Source organism: Ornithorhynchus anatinus, chromosome 1 (genome assembly GCF_004115215.2).
Source record: "Ornithorhynchus anatinus isolate Pmale09 chromosome 1, mOrnAna1.pri.v4, whole genome shotgun sequence".
Classification (NCBI taxonomy): domain Eukaryota; kingdom Metazoa; phylum Chordata; class Mammalia; order Monotremata; family Ornithorhynchidae; genus Ornithorhynchus; species Ornithorhynchus anatinus.
The window spans coordinates 29,699,397-29,720,616 of record NC_041728.1 but is presented as its reverse complement, the minus strand read 5'-3'; positions in this window follow the sequence as shown (position 1 = coordinate 29,720,616).

Genomic DNA, 21,220 nt, shown 5'->3' with positions numbered 1-21,220 from the left:
CACTGAGGGTTCTTGAGGACTGGGGAAATGTGGACTTAATGTTTTTATAGAAAAATAATCGGAGCAGCAGAGTGAAGTGTGGACCGGAGGGGGGAAAAGACAGGAAGCGGGGAGGTCAGGAAGGAGGCTGATGAAGTAACCGAGGCGGGTTAGATTGAGTCCTTGGAGTAACATGTTTAGATGGAGAGGAAAGGATGGATTTTAATTATGTTGTGAAGGTTGAACTGACAGGATTTAGTGACAGACTGAATATGTGGGTTGAATGAGAGAGAGGAGTGAGCCCACTGTGGGCAGGGATTGTCTCTTTGTTACTGAATTGTACTTCCCAAGCACTTAGTACAGTACTCTGCACACAGTAAGCGCTCAATAGATCCGACTGAATGAATGGTCTAAGGCCCTCTCAGTCAGTCAGTGGTCTGTGTGCAGAGCACTGTACTAAGCACTTGGGAGAGTACAGTATAGCAATATAACAGACACATTCCCTGCCCACGGTGAGCTTGCAGTGTAGAGGGATGAGCTTTCCGTCTAGACCGCCGTCCTTCCCGCACACTATCCAGGTTTGCCCCTCGACCAGCTTCCCTCTCAGCTCCGCTGGTCTTGGATTCCAAGTGGTGCCGACTCTTAGACCCCTATGTGCCGAGGCCTGATTTATCCTGGTGGTCCCGGGTGGTTTGGGTTGCTCTGGCTGACAGTTGGGGAGTCCAAACAGTGTCCAGTAGGTGACCCAGGTCAGGGGAGTGAGCTGGGCCCTGGGAAGACACGCCACCACTTCACCCCGAAAAAGAGGATTCTTTGGACTTTACCTTATCCCAGTGCTACGACTCCGTCTCTAAGATGCGGACTTCCTTCGTTTGGAAGGGGCCAGCTCTAATATTAATAATAATCATTGTGGTATCTGTTAAGCGCTTACTATGCCAAGCACTGTACTAGGCCCTGGGGTAGATACAAGCAAATTGGGTTGGATACGGTCCCTGTCTCACGTGGAGCACACAGTTTTAATCCTCATTTTACAGATGAGGTAAATGAGGCACAGAGGACATACGTCACACAGTGAAGTGACTTGCCCAAGGTCATACAGCAGACAAGTACCAAAGCCGGAATTAGAACCCGGGTCCTTCTGACTCCCAGGCCAAGCTGAAGAGATATAGCTCGTCTGGTGGGAAGGGAGAGGTTAGCGGTTCTCTGCAACTCTTTGAAATGTACATGTTTGGAGATAGATCTGGATGGTCTAATTTGTGAGCCTCATCTGTAGTAAGATCCTAACACATCCTCAAAACTCTAAGCAAATAATAATAATAATAATGTTGGTATTTGTTAAGCACTTAGTATGTGCAGAGCACTGTTCTAAGAGCTGGGGGAGATTCGGGGTCATCTGGTTGTGCCAAGTGAGGCTCACAGTTAATCCCCATTTTACTGATGAGGTAACTGAGGCACAGAGAAATTAAGTGACTTGCCCGCAGTCACACAGCTGACAAGTGGCAGATCTAGGATTCGAACCCATGACCTCTGACTCCCATGCCCGGGCTCTTTCCACTGAGTCACGCTGCTTCTCTAATTATGGTATTTGCTAAGCGCTTACTATGTGCAGAACACTGTTCTAAGTGCTGGGGTAGATACAGGATAATCAGGTTGTCCCACATGGGGCTCACCCTTTTTAATCCCAATTTTTGCAGATGAGGGAACTGAGGCACAGAGAAGTGAAGTGACTTGCCCAAGGTCACAGAGCAGACAAGTGGCAGAGCCGGGATTAAAACCCACGCCCTCTGACTCCCAAGCCCGGGCTCTTTCCACTAAGCCACGCTAACATATGCTTGGGTTCAGAGTGTTGCTAGCTTTTTAAAAAAATTTTCTGGAATTCTAAGTAATGCAATTTCCTCATTAAACTCCAAACCCTAAGTGGGACAGGGAATGGATCTGACCTGATTATTTGATATTTACCTCAGCGCTTAGTACAGTTCTTGGCACCCGGTGAGTGCCTAACAGATACCACAATTATTATTGTCATTATTATTTCAGTAAAAAGCACTAGAAGAGGGGGAAGGAAGGGAGGAAGTTACCCGTGATTGCACTGATGAAGAAGGCCAGGGATTCAGGCCCATATTGAAAAGACTAACAAGATGAAGAGTAACTTGCTTTTTTTCCCGATACTAGGACTAGAAGAAGCAGAAGTCAGTCAGTTAATCATATTTATTGAGCGCTTACTGTGTGCGGAGCACTGTACTAAGCGCTGGGGAGAGTACAATATAACAAAAAACAGACACATTCCCTGCCCACGATGAGTTTGCCATCTAGAGAGGGAGACGGACATTAATGTGAAGGAATAAATAAATAAGTAGCAGTTCAAAGAAAGAGAAGAACATTTTTAAGATTTGGGATGAGTGGATTTTTTAGGTTGTGCTGTACAGTAATATTAATTTTTGTATTTGTCCCGGGTGTTTCCTTTAAGCAACTCAATAATGCCTTAAATGCAATGCCTCAAAGACTTTAACACTAAGAAACCATTTTAACTATTGGACTCTTTCAAATCGCCTCTCAGCCTGTGTTTGCCACCTATTCTGCCTTTCCCTTTCCTTGGCGATTTAGTTCAAGACTCTTATTTTCAGCTAGAAATCTCTCTCTCAGTGTTATGGTGAGGAAGGTCAGTCAGTCGGTCAGTCAGTGATATCTATTGAGCGCTTACTGTGTACAGAGCACTGTACTGAGCGCTTGGGGGAGTATGAGGTAAAAATAAACAGACACTCCCTACTCACAACGAGGTTACAATCTGGAGAGGCCGATAAATGGCCAGAAATCAAGTGCTTTCTAAATCGGTGATCATTTCGACTTATATTTCCCAAGAGCAAAGTGAAGGCTGAGGTGAACATCTGCACCAAGGGAGGGCTCCGATTTGGGGGTGAAAGCAGTGGGGAGCAATATTCCCGGGGTGAGGGAGATCGAGTCTTTATCGCTGGGTGGCCCGGCAGGCCCGGGAGAAACCAGAATCGCCCTTTTGTAGCCGGGCCCCGCTCTGCCAAATTACCCGGTCTTCTAAATGCCAGCGATCAAACTTCCACTGCCAGTGATGTTTGCAGCTGCTCTTACGGAGCCCATGCCCACTGGAAGAGGTAGAGTTAAGAGAGGGGCAGAATAATAATAACTTTGAATCGTCTTTTGTTCCTTTATGGCTGGCGTATCATACCATCTACCTATTTCTAAGATGCGTATCGTTGTAATTCCTGAGGCTCAGAGATAATAGTCTAGGATAAAAGGAAATGCATTTTTTCCTGCTCTCCACTGAACTGTGGCCAAGTCAGGTTGAGGCAGGAAGTTGGGGGAATATGCCCTGATTTCACAGATGGAGAGTTTTCATTCACCCTCCTGCGAGTCTTTTATCCCCTAGCTTACTCTGCGGTGGCTCCCACGTTTTCATTGGTCATTATTGCCGGTGATAAACCCTGGGCTGTGGGAAATGGCAAGGTCTGCTGCTTCTGGGGCAAGCCACAAACAGTCTCAGGCACACCCATTTCACAAAGCGGGGGTGGGTGGAGAAAGCGGAATCGGGAGCGTGGGGGGGTTGCGTCTCATGTGGGACAGGAGGAGTGGGATTGATTACTCGGTTTGTGTTGAGAGTTCTTAGGAGTGACACTTTCCCTCTTAGCAGCAGAGATAAGAATCATTGCTTGAAGAGCATTTCAACATCCCATCTCGAGGAACACCCCCACACACACACACACCTCCCCGAAAGGAGAAAGCCTTTCATTCAGTGGTTGGGTGGCTCGTTTTTTGTCAAGGGGGGGTCATGAAACATGTCGCTCTGGCCGGTGTCATTTGACTGAGCCAGGAGGCAGTGAGTTTGGGAGAAAAATCGACTAGAACTAGAAAATCACTGTAGCTCAATGGATGGATAGCGCATGGGCCTGGGAGTCAAGAGGACCTGGGTTCTAATCCCAGCTCTGCCCCTTGCCTGCTGGGTGACCTTGAGCAAGTCACTTCACTTCTCCATGCCTCATTACCTCATCTGTAAATTAGGGATTGAGACTGGGAGCCCCATGTGGGGCAACCTGATCTCTTCGTATGTACCCCGGCGCTTAAAACAGTGCCTGGCACATAGTAAGCACTTAACAAATACTACAATCATTATCGTTCATCTTCTTCTTATTATCATTATTAATCCCAGCTCTGCCCCTTGCCTGCTTGGTGACCTGGGGCAAAAGAGAGTTGCAAAAAACTGTTATCACCGTTTTTCCCTCGGCTTCCACCCTTCCCGGTGTCCTCTCTCTTTCGACCATCGAAAATCTTTCTTTTTCTCCACTTTTCTTTGAGGGGTAAAAAGGGCAACGTGGAATGTGGGGAATCGTGCGAATTCTCAGGGACAAAAGAGTTGGCAGATTACAGATCGGATGTGTGGAGGAGTTGATGATATTTGAATCCAGGGGGATTGGTTCTGATCCTAGTTGGCCTGGTGACGGCACCTCCCTCTCCTCACTTATAAAAGGAGGATAATACCTGCCTCTACCTACCACGAAGGCATAATTAGGTTACAGTAATTAGAGGTGAAAAAAATTACATCGTGCTTTGAGGTTTTTTTGTTAAATGGTATATATTAAGCCCTACCTATGTGCTGAGCATAGCACTAAGCGCTGGGATAGATACACGCTAATCAGGCTGGGAACAGTCCATGTCCCGCATGGGGCTCACAGTCTTAATCCCCATTTAACAGATGAGGTCACTGAGGCACAGAGAAGTGAAGCGATTTGCCCGAGGTCACATAGCAGACGAGTGGCGGAGCCAGGATTGGAACCCAGGTCCTCCGATGCCCAGCCCTGTGCTCTATCCACCAGGGGAATACAGGGCATTGTTACGAGAAGGGGTGAAGCCCCAGCGGAGCACAGAAATCTTCCTGGAATTGTTACAACCCCCAACAGAGTACGGAAATCTTCCTGGAATTTTGATCGTACCTTGTGGTTGATGAAGTCGCAGTGGCTTTTTGTATTTTTATTGAAATGTTAATTATGTTCTGTCAGTTTTAGGAAAGGGCAACTTTCATTCATAACCAGCAAATTGCAACTGACAAAAAAGTCTACATCTACTCTTTCTTAGCAATGGAGGAGAATAGAATGTCTCTTCCTTCCCTAGGGTGAAAGGGTGCTCAGAAAAAAAATAGCTTTTCGAACACAAAGAGGAGGAAAGGATGAACAATTTACCTTAGGAAAGGGCAAACGGTCACTACAGTGGAATGTATCCAGTGGGTGCTTGATAAATACCTTTGGTATGGCTCCGATTCAATGCACCATTTTATTGCCACTTAGCCGCATGGGGTGACTGTAGGAAAGTTGCCCCAATAGAGATTCCGGTGAGGAAAGGTTTTGACAAAGGATGCCTTCTCTGATTTTTATAGAATATAAAACTAGAGGGACTTTTTCCTATTTCAACACCGATGCTTTACCTTGATGCCAGGATGGATTTATTGAATGAGTGAGTGAATGGGTGGATGAATTGATCAAATAACTGTGGTATTTCTTAAGCCTTTACTGTGTGCCAGGGACTGTATTTAGTAAACACTGGGGTAGATACAAGATAATCAGGACAGACACAGTCCCCGTTCCACATGGGGCTCACAGCCAAAGTAGAAGAGATGTATCTCAGGAGAGAAAACAAACCGGTCGGTTTCATATTGGTTTTATAGTCATTTTTCACAACAGGATTCTCAGACTCCAACCCAGGCCTGTAGCGCTGGGAGCCGATGGATTGCTGGGGGATGAAGAAACCATAAGCCACTCTTGTATCGCAAAAGACCCCTTTTACCACAAAACTATTCTCTGCTCCCACAGAGACCTCTGATCTCTAGATCCCCTCCCCTTATCCCAGGCCATCGTGATCATCTTGGACACCTTATTCAACTTCTCCTCTGTTGATGTCCAAATCCATGCTTACGGCATTAGTTTAGCACTGATTCCTTAGTACAGGACCGAGGACTGAAGGTGATCCTTTATTGTTGAAGGGATACTGTGACATCATCAGTTTCTCACATAAATGCGGTTTTCCTTCTGGCTGATATATATTTAGTGTTTGTTAAGCTCTTACTATATGCCAGGCACTGTGCTAAATGCTGGGGTAGATACAAGCTAAATCAGGTAGGACACAGTCCATGTCCCACTTGGGGGTCACGGTCTTAATCCCCATTTTACAGATGAGGGAACCGAGGCCCAAAGAAGTGAAGTGATTCGCCCAAAGTCATTCATTTATTCGTTCAGTCGTATTTACTGAGCATTTACTGTGTACAGAATACTGTACTAAGCGCTGGGGAGACTACAGTTCAACAATATCTATTGACATTCCGTGCCCACATCAAGTTTACAGTCTAGACAGGGGGAGACAGACATCGATATAAATAAAGTTATAGATATATACATAAGTGCTGTGGGGCGGGGAGGGGGGACGAGCAAAGGGAGCAAGTCAGGGCGATGCAGAAGGGAGTAGGAGATGAGGAAAAGTGGGGCTTAGTCTGGGAAGGCTTCTTGGAGGAGATGGGCCTTCAACAAGGCTTTGAAGTGGGGCAGAGTAATTGTGGGTTTTGAGGAGGGAGGGCGTTCCAGGTCACAGACAGGACTTGGGCTTGGGGTCGTCAGCGAGACAGGTGAGATCGAGGCACAGTGATAAGGTTCGCATAAGAGGAGTGGAATGTGCAGGCTGAGTTGTAGGAGAGAAGAGAGGCGAGGCAGGAGAGGACAAGGTGATGGAGTGCTTTAAAGCCAATGGTGAGGAGTTTTAGTTTAAAATGTAAGTGGATGGGCAAACACTAGAGGTTCTTGAGGACGTTGTCGGTGACACGTCCTGAACGTTTTTAAAGAAAAATGATCTGGACAGCAGAGTGAAGTATGGACTGGAGTGGGGAGAGACAGGAGGCTGGGAGGTCAGCAAGGAAGCTGATGCAGTAATCCAGGTAGGATAGGGTGAGTGATTGTATTAACGTGATAGCAGTTTGGATGGAGAGGAAAGGGCGGATTTTAACGCTATCGTGAAGGTGGGACCGACAGCATTTGGATTCGATATGTGGGTTGAATGAGAGAGGAGTCAAGGATAATGCCAAAGTTTCAGGCTTGTGAGACGGGAAGGATGGTGGTGCCGTCTACAGTGATGGGAAAATTAGGGGGAGGATCTGGTTTGGGTGGGAAGATGAGGAGCGCTGTTGTGGACATGATAAGTTTGAGGTGACGGGAGGACATCCATGTAGAGATAGATGTCTTGAAGGTGGGAAGAGATGCGAGACTGGAGAGAGGGAGAGAGCTCAGGCCTGGAGTTGTAGATTTAGGTATCATCTGCATAGAGGTGATAGTTGAAGTCGTGGGAGCAAATGAGTTCCCCAAGGGAGAGGGTGTAGATGGAGAATAGAAGGGACCCAGAATTGAACCCTGAGGGACCCCCCCCACAGTTAGGAGGTGGGAGGCAGAGGAGGAGCCCGCGAAGGTCACACAGCAGACGAGTGGCAGAGATGGGATTAGAACCCAGTTCCTTCTGACTTCCAGCCCCTTGCTCTATCCATTAGGCCACACTGATTCTCATGTTGCTGTTCTTGAAGGGAGACTCCTTCATCACCAGTGTCTCACACAAGAGCAGTTCTCTCTTGGACTGGAAGTCGTAGAATTCTCAGCAACCCATGAGGACAACTGAGATTTTATGGCATTAACCCACCCACTTGCCTTACCCCAGTTGGGATCTTCCCTGAAGGTGCTCTTCTCCCTTCCGCCTTCACATAATAATAATGATGATGATGATGATGGTATTTTTTAAGCGCTTACTATGTGTCAATTATTGTTCTAAGCACTGGGACAGATATAAGGTAATCAGGTCGGACCCAATCCCTATCCCCCATGGAACTCACAGTGTACTCACGTAGTTCGGTTGTCTCTCCGGAGATCTCCTGTTTTCTATGAAAATCTACCCCCTAGACCTATGCTTAAAACATCAGTTCCTTGAGAGCGGGGAGCGTGTCCGTCTTGTACTCTTCCGAGTGCTTAATTCCAAGTGCTTGATCCAGTGCTCTGCGCAGAGTGCTCAGTAAATATCATTGATTGATGCTTTCGACCCCACCACCTCTCACGTTCTAAACACACTTACTCCCACTCTATTTCTATCCCTGTCTTCCGTCTTCAACTGTTCACTCTCCGGTAGCTCACGACCTTCAAACACCCCAAGCCTCCCTATCTGAGAAACCAATCTTGTCTGGATCTCAAAGCACTATCCAGCTATTCCCCATCTCCTCGTGCCGTACCTGTCCAAATCCTTCCACAGGTTGAATACATTATGTTAATAATGATGGCATTAGTTAAGCTCTAACTATGTGCCAGACCCTTTACCAAGCTCTCGGGTGGAGACAGACAAATTGAGTACAACCTAAAATTGAATATATTGTTGTATTATACTCTCCCAAGCGCCTAGTACAGTGCCCCGCACTCGGTAAGTGCTCAGTAAATTCGATCGACCGACTCGCTGAATGACACTCCTTTGACTTTAACTTAGTGTTATCAGCGACGATGGCGGTTTTTATGACATTCATTGCGATCCTACTGTATACAGTGTGCGGTAAGCGGGGGATGTATCCGTTAGATTGTTATATTGAACTCTCCCAACCACTTAGTACAGTGCTGTGTACACAGTAAGCGCTCAGTGAATACCGTTGACTGATTGACTATTGGAAGAGCACAGAATAGAAGCGACGATCCCTTTTCTCGTGTAGCTTACAGTCTAGCTGGATGCGGGGCGGGGGGGAACAGAAATATTCATTAAAGATAGGAGAGGTAATGGGGGTCGAATAGGTATATATAAGACTGGTTGATATGGGCAGTATGGTGTTCTCTGGCTGTGGTAGCCAGAAGCGCTTAAGCAGTTCAGATGGCAGAGGTGATGGGTTTATTTATTTTTTCCTTAATTGGCATTTGTGAAGAACTTACAAAGTTCCAGGCCCTGTACTCCACACTTGGATAGATATAAGTTGGGAGAAACAAGGTAAGAAGAGGAAAACTTGCTCAGGGAAGTCCATCTTGAGGAGGTGGTCTCCGAGGGGTTTTGCCAATGGGGAACGTTCCACCGCTGGGTCAGTGATCTACCTCTTAGCCTCGCCCTCCCTCCTTTTTTCTGCAGTCTTGCATTCCTTCTGCCTCCAGAACATCTCCACCTTGATGTTCCACCTGAATCTCAAGCGCGGTGTGTTCAAAACTGAAGTCCTCATCCTCCCTCCCAAACCCACGCACCAGTGAACTCTCCCAGTACAGTTGACAACACGTCCCTCTTCCTTGGCTCTGAAGCCCACAGACTTGGCATTTTCCCGTCTTCTCCCTCTTTTTTAAGCCCCCGCCCCACTCCTTTCCATCTGTCATCAAATCCCCTGCACAACATTTCCAGATTCCACATTCCCTTTGTCACCTTCCAGATATCCACTTGCCGATCTAGGTGCTCAACATATCCTGACTTGACCGGAGCATCGGCCTCCTCACAGACTTTACTGCGGGCTCTCCCCTCTCCCCTAAAAACAATGATATTTGTTAAGTTCCTACTATGTCCCAGGCAGTGTACTAAACGCTGGAGTAGATACAAGCTAATCCGGTCGGACCCACTCCCTGGCCACTCGGGGCTCACAATCTTAATCCTCATTGTATAGTGTAGAAATCGATCTATAATTCAGTGCCCGAGGGGTCTGAAAGTATTCAGGATCTTCCCAAAGTGCCCAACGTACTAGAGGAAAGTCAAATTAGGCTGGAAGAATTGGGTTCACTCATTTTAGAAGCTACTCATATTTTGCACTAGGGATGGGCAATTATTTTGGCAGGACAGACACTTACAAACTTCGAAAGTTTCTCGTTGTTGTTAATGGTATTTCTTAACTTTGTATTTGTTAAGCAGTTTTTCTACCGAGTCATTCTGTGCACATCTTCCCGCTGCTCCAAAACCTCCCGAGGTTGCCCATTCCTCTCCGCATCCCACAGAAATTCCCAACTATTCAAGCAGCGTGGCTCAGTGGAAATAGCCCGGGCTTGGGAGTCAGAGGTCACGGGTTCGTATCCCCGCTCTGCCACTTGTCAGCTGTGTGACTTTGGGCAAGTCGCTTAACTTCTCTGTGCCTCAGTGACCTCAACTCTAAATTGGGGATTAGGACTGGGAGCCCCACGTGGGACAACCTGATCACCTTGTATCCTCCAGCGCTTAGAACAGTGCTCTGCACATAGTGAGTGCTTAACCAATACCACCATTCTTTTATTTTATTCCTTTATTTTGAATGCACTCGATCTGCTCTCTCCCTCGTGTTTATCAAACAGTGGTATTTACTGAGCACTGACTGTGTGCAGAGCACTGTACTAAGCACTTGGGAGAGTACAGTGCAACAGAGTTAGCAGTCAAATCGAGCTTATGTAGATCCACTCTCTTCTCCCGCTCTACCCCAACTCACACTTTTTGCTCCTCTCAAGCCTACCTACTCACTGTATCTCATCCTCCTCTTTCTCACCTCCAACATCTTGCTCACACCCTTCCCTCTATCCGGAACTTCCTCCCCCTTCAAATTCAGCAAACCACAGTTCTCCCCCATCTTCAAAGCCCTTTTGAAATCAAATCACCCCGATTAATTGGTAATCTCTCCTCCTTATATCCACCTGACTGCCTATTCAGTACTTCTTTACCACCTGAGCACTTTAGAACCCAAGAACCTCCCCAACCCTTTTGTGAATATCTTTCATACCCTTTTATTTAGGCATTAATTAGACGTATCCTCTTTTTCTTTCTCCTACCTGTAAATTATTTTAGTGTCTTTCTCAAATGCTAAATTGTAAACTCCTTGAAGGCAGGGATCATAGCTCCTAATTCTATTGTACTCTTTCAAATGCTTATTAATGATAATAATTGGACATTTGCTAAGCGCTTACTATGTGCCAGGCCGTGTAATAATCATAACAATAATAATAATAGTTATTTGTTAAGCCCTATGTGCCGAGCACCGTTCTAAGCGCTGGGGTAGATGAACGGTAATCAGGTGGTTCCACATGGGGCTCACAGTCTTCATCGCCATTTTACAGATGAGGCAGTTGAGGCCCGGAGAAGTGAAGTGACTTGCCTAAAGTCACCCAGCTGACAGGTGGCGGAACCGGGTTTAGAACCCACGTCCTCTGACTCCCAAGCCCGTCCTCCTTCCACTAAGCCACACTGCTTCTCGCACTGGGGTGGATACAAGCTGAAACAGTCCCTGTCCCATGTGGGGCTCGCACTCTTAATCCCCTCCGGAGCCCCATCCCTTGTCTGGTTTTTTACTCCAGATAATGTGGTTGCTTTAATTACGAAGCAACCGGCCTGCAACCTCCTCCTGTCCCCATTTAGAAGGAAGATGAGCTGTCTTTTCCAAGTTTTTTTTTTTTTCATCTGAGCGAGAATCTCCTGGTTTCAGTGAAAAGAGTCCAGCTGCATGCCACTGTAGAACATACCAACTTCTCGTTCGGCGACTTTTTGAGATGGGTCTTGGCCCCCTCGGGGGTTCAGCAAACCTCCCTTCCCCCTCCCCCGGCTCCTTTGTCCCTACAATCCAGCTATAGAAAATATCTGAAGGCTGCAGAAGGGGGAGGAGCCTTTGAAGTTTATACCGCCTGTCTTTCTTCCCTTTTCTTGTTTTAATAATCAGAGTAGGAGGAAATGTGGCAAATTAACCGCTTGACAGAAGCAGAGGCATTCTGCATTAAGGGAACCAAGGTAAATTCTGCTCAGGTTTCAGGCTTTCAGTCGAGTCACAGAGGAGTGTTCGTCGCCTTGTTTTTTTTTAACCGCTTCTTTTTATGACACCTCCCTCGGCCTTGAAACCGATCTCTGTGTGGGGCAAGAGGGGATCTGAGAATACGAGCCCAGTCCTAGGACCGTCACAGAACGTCAAAGCGTTGCTGTCCCAAGTCACTTTCGGAAGAGGATCAGCGCCTCAATTACTCATGTTATTTTCCACTTCGGAATTGACTGGAGTATTTACAACAGGCTCGACAATCACGTATTCTTTATTGTTCGCCAGAACACTGAGATGGTGGTCCAAGTTCTGCCTGGCTTATAGAGGAGGAAATGGGGGTTTCCAAGGCCTTAAGGGATCTCCCCACGAGAGCGAGTCACAGGCAGGCGGATCCCATTCCGCCGCTCCCCCCCGAACCTCAAAATCACCCCATCCTACCTTTCACCCTTTTGAACCTCTAACCTTGACTCTCTGTGGGATTCTAGCCTTGATTTTAGGGGAATGTTTTTAGTACAGATGGAAGCCACTGGGGAGAAGGGAAAGTACAGTTTTCCAGATCAAATCTTTCATTTTACCTCTCTGCTTTTGCGGGGAAGGAGGCTGACACACACTAAGCGCTTAACAAATGCCATCATTATTATCAAGCAAACCCTCTATCTAGTACCTAACACTCCCGGGAGGGATGTTTAAGTCTACTAGGAAGTACATAATAATAATAATAATGGTACTTGTTAAATGCTTACTATGTGCCAAACTCTGTTCTAAGCGCTAGGGTAATAATAATGTTGGTATTTGTTAAGCGCTTACTATGTTCAGAGCACTGTTCTAAACGTTGGGGTAGATACAGGGTAATCAGGTTATTCATTCATTCAATAGTATTTATTGAGCGCTAACTATGTGCAGAGCACTGTACTAAGCGCTTGGAATGAACAAGTCGGCAACGGATAGAGACAGTCCCTGCCGTTTGACGGGCCTACGGTCTGATCGGGGGAGACGGACAGACGAGAACGATGGCAATAAATAGAGATCCCACGTGAGGCTACAGTTAATCCCCATTTTACAGATGAGGTAACTGAGGCACAGAGAAGTTAAGCGACTCGCCCACAGTCACACAGCTGACAAGTGGCGGAGCCGGGAGTCGAACCCATGACCTCTGACTCTGAAGCCCAGGCTCTTTCCACTGAGCCACGCTGCTTCCCGATAAGGTAGATACAAGTTAACCACGTTGGACACAATCCCTGTCCCATATTGGGCTCACATTCTTAATTCCCATTTTTTACAGGTGGGATAACTGAGGCACAGAGAAGTTAAGTGACCTGCTCAAGATCACACAGCAGACAAGTGGTGGAACAGGGATTAGAACTCATGACCTTCTGACCCTCAGCCCTGTGCTCTATAATAATTGTGGTATTTGTTAAGCGCTTACTATGTGCCAGGCACCGTTCTAAGCACTGGGGTATTTACAAGATAATTGGGTTGAACACAGTCCCTGTCCCACAGAGTGCTCACAGTCTTAATCCCCATTTTACAGTTGAGGGAACTGAGGCACAGAGAAGCTAAGTAACTTGCTCAAGGTTCCACAGCAGACAAGTGTCGGAGCCAGGATTAGAATCCATGGCCTTCTGGCTCCCAGACCCGGGCTCTATTAAATACTCTCAAATCCTGAGCTGGGATCCCAGAAGCAGAGCCGCTGTACCTGTCTTTAAATTATATACTGTAAATTATTTATTCTTTTTAATGTCTGCCTCTCCCTCTAGACTGGAAGCTCGATATGGGGAAAGGAAGATGTCTGCTGATTCTGTTGAACTGGACTCTCCCAAACACATAGTCTAGGGCTCCGTATATAGTAAGAGCTCAGTTGATACCATTGATTGATTAATTGATCTCCAGCAGACGCCTGGGCCTCTGGAGAAAGTGTTTTTCCTACTCGTGCAGGGTTGTCACTGGGGTTTGCAACCTGCCTTTGTGCAGGTGGAACTTAGGACTCTCTGTTCTCCAGCCTCCTGGACCAGTTAGGTTTTAGAAGGGGGACCACTGATTCCGAGGTTCGAGACAGGCCGATGGCACAGGGATTGGGGCCTAGGGACACCTGCTCTCCTGAATGTGAGCTCTTTGAGGGCAGAGATTGTGTGAACTCTATTTCCCCAGGTGCCTAGTACAGTTCTCTACACCCGGGAAGCACTCAGTAAGTACCACTGACCGGCTGTCTCCCCTTCTAGGGTATAATTAGAGAATAGAGTACAGCGTATATCACCTCTCAGGGTCACACCTGGAGAGTTTCCGGTTCTCTACCAGCCTCATTTACGGGAGGAGGAGTCAAGCAGGGGCCCGTCCGTTCCATTCCTAGCTTGGCCAGTGGCTAGCGAGGGGGAGGCCGTCTGCTACGAGTCAAAACTCATCCGTGCTGGGCAGCAGCGGCACGGGAGAGAGTCGAGGGCGGAGACTCGGGTTTACCGCGCCGTAGGAGGCGATGGTAAATCGCTTCCCGATTTTTACCAAGGAAACTCTACGGATCCACTACCGGAACGATTGCGGATGGAGATCGGGGTGTCCATGGTGTCACTCAATTGGTCGGAAATGACTCGACGGCATAAGACATGTTTAGGGTATAGGTTTCTAGATAATAAACTAGAGAAGCGGAGTGACTTAGTGGATAGAGCGTGGGCCCAGGTGTCAGAAGGACCTGGGTTCTAATCCTGGCTCCACCACATGTCTGCTGTGGGACCTTGGACAAGTCACTTAACTTCTCTGTGCCTCGGTCACCTCCTCAGTAAAATGGGGACAAGAATGTGAGCCACATGTGGGACAGGGACCGGGTCCAAGCTGATTAATTTGTATCTAACCCAGTGCTTAGAACAGTGCTTGACATATAGTAAGAGCTTAACCAGTACCATAATCACTATTATTATTATTATCATTATTATAAGCTCCTTGTGGGCAGGAATCAGGTTTACCAACTCTAATATACTCTGCTGTTCCAAGCGCTTAATACATTACGCTGCATCGAGAAAACACTCAATAAATACCATCGATTGTCTGTTTCCCCTTCTTGTCTATAAACTTCTTGTGGGAAAGGATTGGATCTACCAACTCTGTTTTACTGTACTCTCCCAAGCGCTTAGTACAGCACTGTGCCCCCAGGAGGCACTCAATAATTAACAGCGATTGATTGATTGTCTTCCCTTCTAGTCTAAAAGCTCCTTGTGGGCAGGGATCATGTCTATCAGTTGTATTTGTAATTTACTCTGCCGAACTCTTAATTGCCATCGATGAACGAACGAATTAATTGATTGATTGGAATCGTCACTGAATCTGGGAGTTCCCCGGAAGTCGGGACAGGGATGAGGCCCATCACTGCGCTGGAGCCTACAAGGGTGATTTCGTGTCTCGTGATCATTACAGTGCTGTTCTGAGGGGTAGCCAATCCATCCATCAATCATTGATATCTACTGAGTGCTTACAACGTGTAGAGCACTGTAGTAGACGTGGGGGGGGGGAGCACCGTGTCGTGGGTTCTAATCCCAGCTCTGCGGCTCGTCAGCTGTGTGACGTTGGGCAACTCACTTAACTTCTCTGTGCCTCCGTTACCTCATCTGTAAAATGGGGTTGAAGACTGTGACCCTTCCGAGGGACAACCAGTGCTTAGAACAGTGCTTGGCACATAGTAAGCGCTTAACAAATACCAACAGTATTATTATCATTATTTTGCAGCAGAATTAGCCTAGGGTCACTCTTGCTTTACAGAACACCATGTTCTCATGCTTTTGCGTGCTTTTGCGGGGGAGACCTGATCATTTTGATTTTGTTTGGTTTTAATGGCTCACCAATGTACTCTAGGAGCACGGGTACTATGCTTTGAGTGCCAGTGATTCCTTGGTAACTCGATGGTCACCCTCCAAGTCAGTATCCAGAACACAGAGCACTTCAAAGACAGGAGAAATAAACTGTACAATTGCAAAAGAGCCACATAAAGGGGACATTCATCTCAGGCAAATGCACATCCCATTTTAATTGGGCCATTCCTTTCGGGGACCCGCGACGACGATAGAATGTTCTCTTCGGACAGAGGAGCACTCTTCCCGAATAGAGACGGTTTGCTCAAAAGCGGAGGGGTCTTTGGCAGGTTTTACATTAATGAAATGGATCACGCTTTCTCTCGGTTCTCATACTTGGTTTGATGAGCAGACTCGACGTGGGAAAGACTCTCTAGGCTAGCATGGGCTGGGAGAAGAGTTAAGGCTTATTCAGTTTTTCCAGAAAGTTCATTTCACGCTCATTAATTAGCGGGGGAACCCAAAGCACCTCTTGCCTTTCGTTATTTGAAGAATTTACTCTTTCAGTAAAGCAAGGATGAGATTTATCAATTCAACCCGCCTGGCTTTTTCCTAGGATAATATGGGTCACTGAGCAAATGCTGCAAGATTTCAAAGTGTCCCCATTGCCACTATATTATTAATAATAATAATAATAATAATAGTAACCCAGCCACAGTGACCTTTTTAAAGCACTACTGCCAAGCACAGTACTAGGCGCTGGGGTAGACACACGATAACCAGACCCAGTCCCAGTCTCACATGACATTCACAGTCTAAGTAGGAGGGAGAACAGGTAAACCCCCATTTTACAGATGAGGACACTGAGGTACAGAGAAATTAAGTGACTTATGGTATTTAAGTGCTTACTATGTGCCAAACACTGTTTTAAGCGCTGGGGTAGATGGAAGATTATCAGATCGGCGGACATAGTCCCTGTCCCACATGGAGCTTACAGTCTAGATAGGAGGGAGTGGGGTATAATCCCCATTTTACGGTTGAGGAAACTGCGGCACAGACTCACCCATGGTCACACATCAGACAAGAGGCAGGATTAGAACCCAGTCCTCTGACTCCCGGGCTTGTGCTCTTTTCCCTTGGCCACACCGCTTCAGATGCCTTCTACCTCAGATGAACGTTTCTGAGCACCCAGGGATGTTCCCCTGGACACGGTGGATGCTCAGTAAATACGAGCGTGATTGAAGAGGATGTTGTTGATGTGCTTTGATGGATAATATTATAGCAACTGAGTAAATACTGGTAAGAGGGTGGTGACTGCGAGCCCGTTGTTGGGTAGGGATTGTCTCTGTTTGTTGCTGAATTGTACTTTCCAAGTGCTTAATACAGTGCTCTGCACACAGTAAGCACTCAATAAATATGACTGACTGAATAAGTGAATGACTCTGATGCATAAAGTGCCAACTAGGAGGAAGGCATCATTTTTTTTTGTCACGATGCTTGTTAACCATTTTCCATGTGCCAGGCACTGTACTAAGCTTTGGGATAGATACAATTTAATCAGATACGAACACTATTATTATGTGGGGCAGGAACTGAGCCCCACATAATAATAATGATAGTGTTGGTATCTGTTAAGCACTTACCATGAGCCGAGCCCTGTTCTAAGCGCTGGGGTAGATACGGGGTAATCAGGTTGTCCCACATGAGGCTTACCGTCTTCATCCCCATTTTACAGATGAGGTAACTGAGGCACAGAGATGCAAGTGACTTGCCCGAGGTCACACAGCAGAGAAGTGGCGGAGTTGGGATTAGAACCCAGGCCCTTCTGACTCCTAGGCCTATGCTCTATCCATTAAGCCATGCTGCTTCTCCAGTTTGCAAAGAGATGCAAATTGCGAGGGGACCACCTCATTTCCTTATCTTACTTGAGTTTCATACCTCTCTCTGCTAACCCTTTCTCTGGGGAGGATCACATGAATCGTGTATTCGCTTGCTCCCAGACGACGAGAATTTCCCAATCAGTTTCATTCTCTTTGGAAAGAAAATCAAAAAAAAAAAAAAAAAAGGAAAAGAAAACCATTCCCTACGCACGATCCCGACCTTGATGAGAATATGCTCTGGATTCCGAGTTGCCCACTTTCCATTCTGTCATTTAGATGCATTTAAAAATCAAAAAGATCCAAACCCTACCATTGTTTTCCTATGGTTTGTGTTTCATGCTCCGCTGCTTAGCCAACGGGGAGAGAAGGCTTAGCTGACAAACCCAATTCCTGAATCTGTACTGATATCATCCACAATGCAAAGCCACAAGTAAAAAAAAAAAACCCCAAAAATATAAATCAATCTCAGCCATAGTTTTTTGTTTCTGCTGAGAAACACACATACACAAAAGTTCCACGTTTGCCAAGTGGAAATAGTCTTGATGTGGATTAAAGTTAAACTGTAGGACAATAGAGGAGAAAATCCTGTAAACTCTATAAAGCATGACTTGATTTCTGAGAGGTCAGGGCTCTTCTGACATTTTCCTTTGAGTGTTCACCTTCTCTTTAGATTTTTTTACCCTCCAGAAAACAAGCAGCCCAGTTTGGTTGTTTTTCAGAAATACATCAGCATGGCGAGACTAGTTCTTGGTGCTTGGGTGATTTTCGAGAGTGGGTCTCTGCTGGAAAAATGACCATGTAATAACGGCATCATGGGGATCCCTAGTTATTCATTCCCGTTTACTTTCAGAGCCAAATTATTCATTTGCAATATAGAGCCAAGGCCTCATTTTCCTACTTGTGCCGCCCAAACCAAAGCCTAGCTCGAGCAGATCTACGGCTTCAAAATTCAGTGCCCAAGTAGATTGTGATGTCGGGTGATGAAAAAAAAATGAATTAAACCAAGATGTGGAAGACAGAAAACAACAACAAAACAGCTTGGCTTTTGGGTGATTGAGAGGCAGAGATTTGTGGCAAGGGGGCATCAGGTTTCACCCCCAATTTAAAGTCTAACGAGGCCATTGAGTCCAGGACCTGGTACTAGTAGTGATAGTATCTATTAAGCGCTTATTTTGTGTGGAGTACTGGGAAAGAGTATCCAGGGGGGAATTATAAACGGGCCCTATCCCTCAAGGGGCTCACCATCTATGAATTTAGAAGACTGGGGAGGACTGGAGACAGGCACATATGGAGCACTGAGGCACTAAAACCTTCAGACAGCATAAAGAACAAGGACAAATATGGAATATACGAAATACAAAAGTCAGTAGGGAATTTTGGATAGAGGAGAAAAATTCCTCCTCGTGATTCAGGATCCACAGCCTTCCACAGCCACTCCCTTTCCCGGAGATAGATGTCGGCTTGTGCTTCAGGTGCCGTTCTTATTCCCGCCGGCGCAGGACGGGATGGGGGTCACCTCGGCGGTGCAGAAGAGAGTTGGTGTAGACCCTGGTTGGTGAGGTGGGGGCCTAAGGGCACCCAGGGGGGTGAGACTGCAAATGCACATCCAGCTTCTGGACGAATGTCACCTTGCCTTGTCTTATGCTGTCGAGTCATCTCTGACCCATGGCGACTCCGTGGACATCTCTCCCAAAACGCCTCGCTCTCCATCTGCGATCGTTTTGGTAGCCCATCCATAGAGTTTTCTCGGTAAAAATACGGAAGTGGTTTACCAGCGCCTTCTTTCATGCAGTCAACTGAAGTCTCCACCCTCGACTCTCTCCCACGCCGCTGCTGCCCAGCACAGGGAAGTTTTGACTTGTAGCGGATTGTCTTCCGCTCGCTAGCCACTGCCCGAGCTAGGATTGGATTGGGTAGGCCTCTGCTTGACTCGCCTTCCCGTAGTCGAGACTGAGTAGTAGAATCCCGAGAGGAGCCGTGAACCCTATTCAGTATCAAATATCAGAACAAGATTCCCAACAAGGTATCACCAGCGCTCAAGCGAAGCTCTCGCAACAACCGGAGAAGCAGCACGGCCTGGTGGAAAAAGCAAGGTCCTGGGAATCAGAGGACCTGGGTTCTAATCCTGGCTCTGCCAATCGCTTGCTGGGCGGCCTCAGGTCAAGTCGCTTCACTTCTCTGTGCCTCAGTTCTCCTGTTCTCCCTCCTGCTTAGGCTGTGAGCCCCATGTGGGACAGGGATTGTGTCTTATCTAATTAGCTTGTATTAGAACAGCGTTGGACACATAGTAAGCATTTAACAAATACCTTAAAAAAATCAAAAAAACGTAAGTTCATCAGGCAGGGCGGGTGAGAAAAGTGGATGATACAGCAGGCCATCGAAGCTGCTGCCGAAGATGAATGGAAACACCGTACGTGCAAGCGAGAGATAAATGGAATGAACCCTTTAGAGCTGTGGTGAAAGCTGTGAAGCATAATCATTCATTCATTCAATAGTATTTATTGAACGCTTACTATGTGCAGAGCACTGTACTAAGCGCTTGGAATGTACAAATCGGTAACAGATAGAGACGGTCCCTGCCCTTTGACGGGCTCACGGTCTAATCCGGGGAGACGGACAGACAAGAACGATGGCAGTAAATAGAATCGAGGGGAAGAACATCTCATTAAAACAATAGCAAATAAATAGAATCAGGGTGATGTACATCTCATCGCAAACAATGTAATATAGCAGTGAATTGTGGGAGACACCAAATAGAGAGAATCTCTTGGTAGAGCACAACGGAGAGAGTGACTGTCAAACAATAATAATTCTGGTATTTATTAAGCGCTTACTATGTGCCAGGTACTGAACTGAGAGCTGGAGTTGATACAATCAAATCAAGTTGGACACAGTCCCTGTCCCACGTGGGGCTCACCGTCTCAATCTCCATTTTACAGATGATCAATCGGTCTTATTTATTGAGCACTTAACTGTTTACGGAGCACTGTACTAAACACTCGGGGAAGTCCAGTACAACAAAGCAGGTAGATCCGTTCCCCACCCACAGGGGGCTTACGGTCTAGAGACGAGTTCAACCTATTCCAACCAATTATTCAATAATTGAATCGAAGGAACCTTGTAGCTTGGGGGAACGTTTCGTTTTTTAAAAGGTATCTAAACAAACCTCCTTTATTCATTGTCCAAACCTGGGCTCAAATTCAGTAAAGTGAGAAAAGTCAAGTGGCCTTTAGCTACTAAAACGCGTAACGAACACCATAAAATACGGAAGACCTGCCCTAAGTCACGTAGTGGGCACATGGTGGAGCCGGGATGGGAGTACAGATTGTCTGACTCCCAAGTCGTATTACGAGCGCTATGATGCAAATAAAGCTGAAGAAAGTGTTCATCACGAGCTGTTCTTTTTAAGCATAACTCACACAGGTTAAGATTTCACCATCAGTAGAATCATCCTCCAAAACAAAGGACAGCCATATATTTTGCCTCTTAGCTCATTGCTGGTGATAAATATCTTAAAGATGGACATTTGCTGATAGTTGCTTCAAGGCAGATTGTCTTGGAGGTCATCTTGGCAGAAGGCTGTTCCTTGCAAAGGGCCAGAATATCCGAGCGAAGGCTTAAAGAGCGATGGGACGGGTTGAAGCCGTAAATCCCAGTGTGACAGGAAATTTCAAGACCGGAAAATGTGCTCTGTATGAAATTATCTCCCTGGATCCAGCCGGAAAATATTCAATTCGTATGATAATTGAGGCGATACAGTTTCTGGATCTTGAATTATCCAGATTAATTCCTTTTGTCGACCTAGCCAAAGGTTCCAGGACTTTGGTCAAAGAAAT